Here is a 13,100-nt window from a genome sequence, read left to right as displayed (position 1 = left end):
GCATAGAATATCGAGACTCACAATCAGTGAACTTCTTACTGAGATAGTAAATAGAATATTCTTTCTTACCAGATTCATCTTGCTGACCAATAACACATCCCATACTCTCTTCAAGCACAGTCAAATACATGATCAACGGTCTTCCTTCAACAGGCAGAGATAGAATCAGAGGCTCAAGCAGATATTCTTTAATACTATCAAAATATTTCTGGCAATCTTCAGTCCAATCACAAGATTGATCTTTCTGAATGAGCTTGAATATAGGCGCACATACGACAGTCATATGCGATATAAATCTTGAAATATAGTTCAAGCGGCCGAGAAAACCTCTGACTTACTTCTTAGTTTTAGGCACAAGAATTTCTTGTATTGCTTTGACCTTGGCAAGATCAACTTCAATACCCTTCTCACTGACAATAAAGCCCAACAACTTACCAAAGAGGACACCAAATGTACACTTATTGGGATTCAAGCGTAGTTTGTACTTCCTCAAACACTGGAGTAACTTCAATAAGTGCTCAATATGCTCATCTTCATACCTTGATTTGGAAATCATATCATCAACATAAACCTCAATCTCTTTATGCATCATATCATGGAAAAGAGTGGTCATGGATCCTTGGTATGTTGCACCAACATTCTTCAAACCGAAAGGCAACACTCAATAACAAAATATCCCCCAAGGTGTAATAAATGTGGTTTTCTCCATATCTTCGGGTGCCATTTTTATCTGATTATAACTGGAAAGTCCACCCATAAAAGAGAAGACATTGAACTTAGTTGTATTATCTACCAACATATCAATGTGTGGCAGAGGAAAATCATCTTTAGGACTAACTTTGTTCAAGTCTCTGTAATCGACGCACATGCGGACTTTTCCATCCTTCTTTGGAACAGGCACAATATTGGCCACCCACTGAGGATATTCGGAGGTAACAAGGAAACCAGAATCAATCTACTTTTAGATTTCTTCTTTGATCTTCACTGCCATGTCAAGATGAGTTCTTCTTAACTTTTGCTTGACTGGCAGACATTCTGGCTTCAATGGCAATCTATGGTCCACAATATCGGTATCAAGACCTGGCATGTCTTGATAAGACCAAGCAAACACCTAAGATTACTCTCAGAGAAGCTCAATTAACCCCTTCTTAACCTCTGGATAAAGCTGTGACCAAATCTTGACCTTCTTGATATCATCTTCGGAGCCCAGGTTGACCAACTCAATTTGTTCTTCAAACGGATGAATGGTTCTTTCCTCATGCTCAAGCAAGCGAGATAACTCATCAGAAATGTCTTCATCATCACTCTCTTCCTCAGCTTCGAACACAGGGAAATCAAAGTTCGGAGAGGGAGTAAGGTCATTATTTTCAATGGGTTTGAGAAGCAACTTGTATAATGATTTGATATTTTGATTTTAGAAATATGAAGTGTAAATAGATATTATGCAGATATGGGAAAAATTATTGTCTGTTTATGTTTTTTGTGATTATTGTTTTCAGAAAAAAGCAAAAAGTAAAAACAACATAAATATGGATGAATAAAATCACATTTTATTGATGATAATTGAAAATGCCTGACAATGTTTTCACTTCTCTCTTAGGCATAGGAGAAGGATTTTTCTTTAAACAATAAGGTATATTACTTTGAAAGATGAATTATAACAGGAACATCAACAACAACCCAATTGTTGCAAATCTGTCCATGCGTTACAAAGGTGGCACCATCTTCTTCTTCATCTTCATCTTCATGAACGATCGCAGCTGAGTGTTATTCTTCCTTAAGGATGAACCCTCCGCTATGGAAAATCGGTTGCATAACCTTGACTTCTTTCTTGAACAACCCTTGCTCGAATCCCAAATCGGCCCGATTCTTATTCTCAACCACTTCCACGACACGACCCCAATTGTCTGTGTCACCAGCCTGAACAATCTCTTGCACATCTTTCAAAGAAGACATGGATGCCCCAGTCTTCTGGGTCACATTAGCCACAAACAAAGCTTGGAATGGAGTTCCAACAACTTCCTCGACTTCAACATACATGAAATATGATAAGTGGATCACCAACAATGCCTTCTTACCTACAACAATAACAAGCTTCCCATTCTTAACAAATTTGAGCTTTTGGTGTAGAGTTGACATGAGAGCACCTGCTTCATGAATCCATGGCCTACCCAATAAGAAGCTATAGGCCGGGTGGATATCCATTACTTGGAAAGTAATTTGGAAATCGCTCAGACCAAACTTAATTGGGAGGTCAACTTATCTAACGACGGTTTTGTGAGAACCATCAAACGCCTTCACAACGCACCATTATATCTCATGGGTTCTCCTTGATAATATAGCCTAGTCAAGGTAGACTTGGGTAGAACGTCCAAAGATGAACCAGTGTCTACCAAGATGTTGGACAAGGCATCCTCCTTACAGTTCATAGATATGTGGAGATCTAGATTATGATTCCTTCCTTCTTCTGGAAGCTCCTCATCACAAAAACTCAAATTGTTGCACGCAGTAATGTTAGCAATGATGTGATCAAATTGATCAACCATAACATCATATTTAACGTAGGCTTGCTCAAGTACTTTTGGAAAGCCTCGCGGTGTGCTTCAAAATTCATCAATAGAGATAAAAAAAGAAATCTTGGAGGGCGTCTGGAGTAGCTGCTCCACGATGTTAAACTCACCCTTCTTTATCAGACGAAGTACTTCATCATTATCATCCTTAATCTTCAAACCGCTGGACTCACAAACTGACAGATTGGAGTGTTAATAGGATCACACAAAGGAACAACCACCTCGGCCTTCTTTCCAACTACGACATTCCCAACAGCCTTCGAGATTACCAGACTGAACACTCGACCACTTTGGGTCACCTTGACAACATCAGCAATGCTAACTACTGAAGTAGCTATGGGAAGAGGAACCTCTTGCCCATCCTTGGTCATAGTAGCATTGTACTTGTAAGGCACATCTTTATCAGATTTGTACGGGACTAGGCCCACCAACCGTATTACCAACGATGATACCGATTTATTGCTTCTCTTACTACTTATACTGAGTCACCATTTGTTCAGGAGTTTTGAAAACTGGAACAATCACATTCACATCATTACCCATACGTCTAGCTTGGTTAATGTGAAGCATACCTTCATCCATTAACTTTTGAATATACCTCTTCACAATCATGCACCCACGTGAATTAACACTACAAATGATGCAACTGTCATGATCATGCTTGCATTCACTAATCTGACACAAAGTCCTGTGAAGCTCTACCAAGGATCTTCAGATACGTTGGACATCATAAGTTTTGTACTCACCGGGATAACCATCCACCATATTTACAGAGGAGTCACCATGAGCGGGTAACAAATTGGCTTTAACATTCGGTGCACAATGCTCAAAGGACACCATCCCATTTCTTACCAATCGTTGAACCTCGTATGTCAACGAATTACAATTTTCAATATCATGGCCTGGTGCCCCTTGATGATAGGCACAATGCTGATCAGGCTTATACCACCACGACAGAGGTTCAGGCATAGATGAAGGACTTTTTGGCTGAACCAGATTTTTGACAATAAGAGACGAATTTAATTCGGCATAGGACATCGAAATAGGGTCAAACGTGAGCTTCTTCATCTCATAGTTGTTGTGCTGGTTATTGTTGTGATTGTTGTTATGAGTATGTTATTGTTGTTGTTGTTGATGTTGAACTGTTGCCGATTGAACGACAGCATTATTGGCGAGCATTGGAATAACAGAAGACACTTGATGATGTTGTTTATGAGATCTGGAACTCTGCTTCACATAAGGCTTCCTTCGCCTCTCCATAGTCATTGGATTAGTTTATCCATCCTTATTTTTTGAGAAACCACTCCCATACTTCTTACCAGTTGACGCTTCTTCTCTAGACAATCTCCCCTCACGGACACCTTCCTCTATACACATCCCCATGTTCACCATCTCGGTGAAATCATTGGGAGCGCTAGCAATCATACACTCATAGTAAAATGAACTCAAAGTCTTGAGAAATATCTTTGTCATTTATTTTTCTTCCAACAGAGGACTGATCTGAGCAGCTAGCTCTCTCCATCTTTGTGCATATTCTTTAAATGTCTCTTTGTCCCTCTGAGACGTAGATCGAAGTTGGTCATGATCAGGTGCCATATCCATATTATACTTATACAACTTGAAAAAGGCCTCGCTTAAGTCATTGAAAGTACGAATATTACCACTGTATAAACCCATGTACCAACAAAGAGCAACACCGTTCAAGCTATCCTGAAAATACTGAATGAGCAACTTATCGTTGTCTGTTTGGGTTGACATCTTGAGGGCATACATCACAAGATGTATTATAGGGCAAGTGTTCCCCTTGTATTTCTCAAAAACAAGGACCTTGAACTTAACAGCGCTCTTCCCAAACAAATCTTTTCCTCTCAGGGTCTTCATTTCCTTCTTCAGTTCTTGAAACTGATCCTTCATTTCATCCATCTTTTCATACATATTTGGGCCTTCAAACGGCTCAGAATGGTAGATAGTCTCTTCAACACGAGGCATGACATATACAATAGGAGAAGGAGTAGACATGATCGGGTGAGATGTCGACATATGGCAATGGTAGGAGCATAACCTTCAAGCACATAATTTTGAGGCATTCCCCAAGGGAATCCAGCATGCATAGAGTGCGCAGGCTGGTTGACTAGAGCTACAGACACGGGCTCTTCTTTGAGTTCACAATTTTCTTGTTCCAATTTATCCATCTTGCGATGATGATTAGCATGGGTGTTATATTGATGCGTCAACTTGACTAATACAAAGATGAAGATCATGAGACACTTGACCGAAGGGATAGAATGCAAGAAACCTGTGATGCAAATGATGCATGAAATGCAATGTTCTTTTTTTGTTATTTTCAAGGAATATACATTGTCTTATTTGAAAATATTTCAACAGTAATGATCAATAATAACAATTTGAATTGACCATAAAATCTCATTTTCATTCATAATATTTGGAAGGATTACATTGAGTACAATTTCAAAAACCAAAATACAAATACAATAGAAAAGGAAAATAGCATCCTAAGGATCCCTAACAATTGCATCAGATGAACTAGCTATGGGCATCTACTTACTTCAAATGCGTCTGATCTCTGACTCGTAAGCGGTCTTCATATGAGCTTTCTCGATGATGAGTTGATCAACAATCTTCTTCCAAGCACCTGAATACTAAGGGATACCAGAGGAAAATAAATCATATTGTCCTCTCTCTCTCTCTCTCTCTCTCTCTCTCTCTCTCTCTTAACTGCACGATCTTCGAGAATCTCAATGAGTGCACCATTTTCTTTCATCTCAAGTTGCAACTCCTCTTACTTTCGATTCAAAGCATGGAACCATTCTTCCCAAAGGTCCTTCTCTTGATTCATCTTAGTTAGTGCGTCTTCCAACTCCTCTACGTCTTGGTTAAGGAGAGGTGATGGCTCAACCACAACCATAGACATAGGTCTTTCACAGGCATATGACATCTTAAGCTCTAAGGCTTTCTTCTTCACCCAACTAGTGTAAGGTTCCAAAGCTACACAATTGCGCTGTCCAAGATCGGCTTTTCCCTTCCTATGAACATTATGCCAAGAATGCACCATCCTACCCTTCAAGTTTTGGGGATCTTTACCCTCTTGATAGAACATACCTTCTAACTGAATGTTATCAGGTTTATCCTTCAAGGGGAACCCTAGTTGACGACGAGCCAAAGCAAGGTTGTAGTTGATTCCTGCATGTGTACCAATGAGAGGCACATTAGAATATTCACCATAACTATCAATAATCTTCAAGCCATCATATACAGAATTATACCAAGTAATATCATGATTAGCAAGAGACATAAGTCTCTGAGACCACCGTAGACATTGTTTGTTCTCTAGGAAGACTGATGTCTGAGGAAAGTGCGAAATAAACCACTTGCACAAAAGAGGGATGCAACACACAACGATTCCACTACCCTTAGAATTCCTTAGATGTAGGGAGAAGTACATGTCACCCAACAGAGTTGGAACATGAATCCCAATCAAGAAGATTCTAATGGCATTAACATCAATAAAGTTGTCAATGTTGGGGAACAATGATAGACCATAGATAAGCAATACAAAAATAGCCTCAAAGGTGTCCATACTACCGGCATGAGAAAAAGTGGTAGCTCTCCCAATCAGAAACTCAGAATCCAGACCTCATATACCTCCTTTCTTCGTCATATTTGCATCAATCTCAAACTTCTTTAAATGAAGGGAATCAGATATGACGTGAGATTTTGGAATCTCCTCTAATCCACTAAAAGGAACCTTGTCAGATACGGTTATACCCAAGAGATAGGCATACTCCTCCAACATAGGCATAAGATGATAATCAGGAAAGGTGAAGCACTGGTAGAGAGGATCATAGAACTGAACCAACACACTCAAGAGTCCTTCAACAACCTCAATATACAGCACAGACAGAAGCTTCCCATGATGTTCTTTGAAATCCAAGGAATCAACTACAAAGGATGCTAGCTTCCTTAACTCTTTCAAATATGGACATCTGAAACCGTATTTCTTAGTTTTCCTGCGCCCATAATCCATGGTCTAGAAATATTTGCAAACACGACCTTAGTTCCTTGAAATTTATTTTTTATGATGAATGTTATGATATGCATGTATGCATGAATACAAAAATCACACACAAGGGATCACACACAAGGCAAACACAAAAAAAGGTTAAGGGATGGATCAAGTCATCGTCAAGATCAATCATCCATTTTGGTGGATTAGGACTCCCAGGTCAGAGAAAGTAATGTCTATCCACGACTTACTCGTGTGACACCAGTAACTCCAAAGGGGTCTCCACTGAATGGATGGATTCTCAAGCCAACTCGCTAAGGACTACTCCACACGAGTCGAACATGACTATACCATCCTCCTATCTTAGATTGCACTCAAGTTCGGGTATAAAACTTATCTCACCACACATAGATCACCAAGCATAACAAACAGAAAATATCATACATACAATATATACAAATATACAAACATCAATAATCAACAAATATAATACACACAAAAAGTAGGCTAAACCCACTGAGGACTACTCCCCACCAGAGTCGCCACTTTTTTTCTGTAGCGGTAAATTCATGACCATTGAGCTATTGGTTAACTCAACGTCAATAAAACCAGAGTCGTCGTCGCACTTTTATTATTTCCAAAGGAAAAGGGAGAAAGTACGAACAAAACCCAAAGATAAGAAGCTTTCAAATCAAAACTAATAAAATGTGAGAGATTACAGGTAAGGGGGTTGGTTACACAGAGGGAAGGTATTAGCACCCAAAGTGTCCTAGGTACTCCTAGGGAGCCCTTTTTGTGTGTACTTGTTTTGGTTAAAAAGATGTTTGTTTTAAAATAGAATAAGGGGATGAGAAAAGAATTCATTATTTACATTTTTGTGTTTGATAAGACTTTTGGTCTCATGCCTACATACCAACATAAATGAGGAATCAAAACCTCGTAGTTTGTGGTAAAAATTTCAAATATGGGTGGATTGATTTTAACAAAAGTTTAAAGATATTTTGTTATCAATAGGAGAATACTCAATCAAATATCCATCAATAATGAGGGCTTTATAACATTTAAGAGGGAGGGCTCCAACTCGGATTAAATCAATAAGTATGCCTCTAACCCCTAGTAAATGGAAAGTCTTACACTCAACATATCATGGAATGGGAGAATTACACCTAAACCAAGGATAACTCAAATCTAAATGCTTTCTTTTTGAAAAGTTTAAAAGGAAAAAGGCACCAAATGGCCAAAATGATTAGATGAGGTTATTAGTTCTTTTTTGGTCTTTTTGAAAATAAGGTCAATGTGATTAAGTCTTTTTACAAGTTTGATTAAGAAAATGGTTTGAAAATCAATGGCATAAGGCCAAGGTTTCTACTCATTAAAACAATTCTAAGTTGAAAAACAACAAGCAAAGAAGTTTTGAAAATGAGAGGGGGATTTTGAAATTAAAGAAGAAGTAGGTGGATATGAAGAGGCTATCTAAGACAAGATTTAAAAGTTTTGAGTTGATAAGATCTAACCCATGGGGAGCATCCACACGACAAGAGTGTCAGATAGAAACACATTTCCTTTGGATTGTCAAGCAAACAAAAAAGTCATAATCATCCAAGCAATTAATAAGAAACCTCATGGTATCAAATAAAGGTAACCAAACATCCAAGCTAGCACTCCAAATCAAGGAATCTCCAATGTCCTTTATGTGTATCAGATGAAATATCGCTTGAAACATACTCAAGGAGAGAACATCAAATAATAACAATAAGATCAAGATAACAATTTAGACAAAGAGAAAGAGTGTATCAGATAAACCAAATGGAGTCTCTCAAGCTTGTGTCATATGAATGACATTGACCATGTTCTTGGTCTCAAATTAATGGCATTGGCCAAGTTTTCCTCCATAGCTTAGGAATGTTGCATACTCTAAGTCTATAGGTCCAAATCAAGTCACAGACAAAGATTCAACAGTCCAACAATGTGTTTTTTAGTGTTTTTGTTTTTATTAAGTGTTTACATGTCCTAATACCTTAAACAAAATATTATCACAAGCACAAATATATTACAAGCACAAATATATCACAAGCACACAATATAGTGGCTCAAGTGAGCAAAAAAATGAAAATGGCTGAAGCATAAACAATTTTCATGAATGTAAATGACAAGATATGATAAAGTGCAAGAATTTAAATTTGCATTAAAGTAAATGACAAGAAAATTAAATGTTAGTTGTCAAGTTAGTTTAATTGGTGCCTTGAGGCAAATTTAGCGCTATGTTAAGCAATCATAAGTCGGTTTATGTAAAAGTCATACCTATCTGAGGCCAGTTAATAATAATATTGGTGTTAATGCATGCTAGAGACAAGGTATCCAAGACCAATCTACTAAAGCATACCACACACAAAAACAATAGGGGATGGGCCTATCTCAATCAAGCCTATGTTGATTCATCTGACACAAGGTCATTGATGAATCAACTAGCTAATGATCTATGAGAAGTCATTGGCTAAGAGATGATTGGGGAAGAAATGACATGAAGATGGAGAGGTGAAATGAAGAGGATCCCAAATTGGTCAAGGGATGAACCTTACTTAATCAGTATCATTCATTAATCTTGAGGGATGCAGTTTTAAACTTCATCAACCTCTTAAATCCAATGGTATTGACCAAGTTAAAGTCCAATTGAACCAAGACCAAGGTCAAACAGAAGTATGGTCAACACAAAGTCAATACAAAAGCTCATGAAAGCATTAAATCAATTAAACAATTTTAAAACAATTTTAAAAATGAAGAAAATAAGTTTTCAAATATCAAAAACCTAAAACCCCTTCAAAACACCAAAGAAATGGCCAAGGAATTTATAATAGGTCAAGCAAGGTCAAAGGATCATTGACTAATTTTTTTGGCATTTTTCAAAAGTCATAAGTAATTAAAAACTAATTAAAATAAGTTAAAAATCACAAAATTCACCAAAAATATCAAACTTAATCCAAAAATTAATTTTAAATCATAAATGGTAAGAAAAAAATATTTGTGAATTTTTGGTGTTGTTCCCATAAATTTTGGATCAAAAATGAATTTATAGTGAATTTTGGGAGAAAAGGCTATTTAAAAATCATTTTAGAAAAATAAAATAAAAAGGAAAAACGAGGGCCATCAGATCTCCCTCATTAATTGAGGTGGCAAATTTGATGGTCAAAAGTGCGCGTTGCACATGTGCCACAATCAATGAAATCACACACGTGGTAATCATATCGAAAGGCCCTGATTAGAAGATGGAAGATAGATCCAAGGGTGAGAGCAATGCCCCGCCACCACCGGAGCCCTAGCTTCGGTCATCTTCTCCGGTGAGGGTCACTGGACTGACAAGATCAAACTTATCCAGAATTGATGGATCTAACAACATTTTAAAGTAAAAATTGCAAGGATCACGAATATCACCTCCATTTGTTCCATCTCTCACTCTATAGTTAGAATAGTGAAGATCAAATTGGAGGTGTCCAACTTGGGTTGCTTCGAATAAAGTCCAAAACAACTCAGTCATGTTGCCTACATTGGTGGAACTTCAACCAACACAAAATTCAATTCAGATCTAGAGTATGTATGGAGAATCGAAGAGATGAAGTTTGATCAAATTCACCTTCTGTGAGCAGCTTCTGAGCTTGGTTCTGGATGCAATTCTTAGTGCTTTCTCTTCCTCTTGCTTGCAAAACCTTAATGGAGTGGAAAAGGGGATGAAGCTTTGGAGTTTCTGTTCACAAACTTGAGTTGAACAAAAACTCGATTTTAAATAAATCTTCAAAGGGTTCTATGGAGTGAGGCTATGGCAATGGCTAGCAAAGCTTGGGCAGTGTTCTCCTTCAATTTGGAGCAAATGAGCTTTGATTTATAGGCCAAGGAAATGATATGTGCACCTTCCCAAATTTGAATAAAAATGAGTAATTCTTGGTGCATGGCTGCATGGGCAGGCCCAATTCATGATGGGAATCCACTCTAAATCGTGCAAGAATGTTGTTGAAGTCATCACACAAGGCCATACAAAGTTGTTTAATGTTTGGAGTTCAAAACTTGCCAAATCAAGCCATGGAAATACCTCATGCGCAAGTCCCTAATTTCTCATCCAAATCATGTAATATTGGACTCTTTGGAAATCTCTCATCATAAGGAACAACTTTTATGTTGTGACTTTTTCAATTCGAGTCTTGGAGAATGAAGAAAACTGGCCTTGAAGATGAAGGTATCAAACATACTTAAAAACATTTCTAAGTTATAAGCCAAATGACCTCTCTTTCCACCTTGAATAACTTATGATATGAGCTTCAAATGAACTTTTCTCCTTCCACAAAGTTTTATCCCTTTCAATTATCTTCAATTTTATCATAAATTTTGCATCATTTGGAGTTTGGATGATGAAGTTATGGATTTTAGAAGTTGAGGCAATTTGCTTGTTCAATGATGAGGACCAAAATGGACGTATAATGTTTCCTCTTTCCACATGAATTTATCAAATAAGAAAATTTGAAGAAGACATATTTAAATTAATCATTAAACCTTGATCATATTCATATCATAAAAATGAGGAAGTTATGGTTCTTGGAAGTTGACCTTCTATCTAGGGCACAAACAAAATGACCTATAATCTTTCACCATAAAAATTGAATTTCCAAGTAAAATTAGATCTTGAGGACAACATGAAAGATGCTTTTAATGTCATAAAGAGTAACTTTTATCTTAGAATAATTTTCATATGACAAAAAATGTAGAAGATAGGGTCTAGGAAACCCTAGATTTGACCAGTTGACTTTTCTGGTCAACTTCCTTGAATCAACTTGCATACTTGAAGTTCCTTTGCTCTTAGAGGATCATGGAATATCAAATATGGTTATGATGATGTAAAATGAAGTACCACTTAATATCTTTGACCAACTGTTGAAGAAACTTGTTGAGGAAGGCACACAAGATAGCTAGATGAATTAGGGTTTCCTTGACAAACAAGCTTCAAACTCTTGATGAAATCTTGATCAAAATGAAAAATAAATAACATGAGGATCCATATATGATGTTTATAACCAATATGGGACTTTGATTTCTTGACCTCTTTCACTGAGGGTCTCAAACTCTAGTTGTGGGCTTGGTGGGGCACAAATTGACACACACTACCTACAAAAGAAACAAAGTTATACTAGACATATTTTTGTATTTTGGTTTGTAAAAAAGAAAATAAAGTATGATATAATCATATATTCTTGAAAGAATACAAAGACTATTTTTCCTGGAACTATGGCGAAATGCCTGGTCTGGATCGAAGTGTGGTGGTTCACTGATTGCCTATTTAACCAGGAAAATGGCCAGTAAAGAAACATCCTCGACGGTTTGCTCCAGAAGTCATAATAAAGATTAAGAAAGAGATCGAAAGACTCCTCAAAAGTTGGTTCGTCAGAACTGCAAGGTATGTCGAATGGTTAGCTAATATAGTACATGTTATTAAGAAAAATGGAACTCTCAGAGTCTGTATAGATTTTAGAGATTTAAACAATGCTACTCCAAAAGATGAGTATTCGATGCCTGTGGCAGAAAGTCGATTCAGCCGCAGGCTTCAAATGCTTGAGTATGCTTGATGGTTATTCTGGCTATAATCAAATTCTCATAGCGGAAGATGATGTTCCCAAGACGGTGTTTCGATGCCCTGGAGCTTTGGGAACATACAAATGGGTTGTGATTCTGTTTGGTTTAAAAAATGCTGGAGCAACCTATCAAAGATCCATGAATGTGATATTCCATGATTTTATTGAAAAGTTTATGCAGGTATACATTGATGATATTATGATAAAATCGTCATCTGAAAATGATCATCTGGATCATCGACGCTCATTTGAGAGGATGAGAAAATATGGATTGAAAATGAATCCATTAAAATGTTCTTTTGGTGTACATGCATGGGACTTTTTAGGTTTCGTGGTACACAAGAAAGGCATCGGGATCAACCAAAACAAGACAAAAGCAATTATGGATCTCAAGCCTCCGTTGATAAAGAAACAACTCCGGTCTTTGTTAGGGAAGATAAACTTCTTGAGAAGATTTATATCGAATCTAAGTGGCTAGACGAAGGTTTTTTCACCACTAATCAAGATTAAGTAGGAGAGTGATTTTCATTGGGGGAAAGAGAAGTAGGAGGCTTTCGACGCCATCAAGGAGTACCTCATAAAGCCTCTCATTTTGTTACCACCTAGTAGTAATAAGAATATGAGTTTGTACATTGTCGCGTTGGATACAACCATAGGTAGTATGTTATCTCAAGAGGATGACAGTGGTGTCGAAAGACCCATCTATTAACTCAGTCGAACTTTGATAGATGCTGAAACTAGGTACAATGTGATTGAAAAATTGTGCATTTGCCTGTACTTCTCATGTATGAAATTAAAACAATATATAAAACCAGTTGATGTTTATGTTTCATCTCATTGTGATGTTATTGAAAATATGTTGTCTAAACCCATTTTACATAGTCGAATTGGGAA

The sequence above is a fragment of the Lathyrus oleraceus genome, chromosome 2 (genome assembly GCF_024323335.1).
Source record: "Lathyrus oleraceus cultivar Zhongwan6 chromosome 2, CAAS_Psat_ZW6_1.0, whole genome shotgun sequence".
NCBI classification, from domain to species: domain Eukaryota; kingdom Viridiplantae; phylum Streptophyta; class Magnoliopsida; order Fabales; family Fabaceae; genus Lathyrus; species Lathyrus oleraceus.
This window is presented reverse-complemented; position numbering follows the sequence as displayed.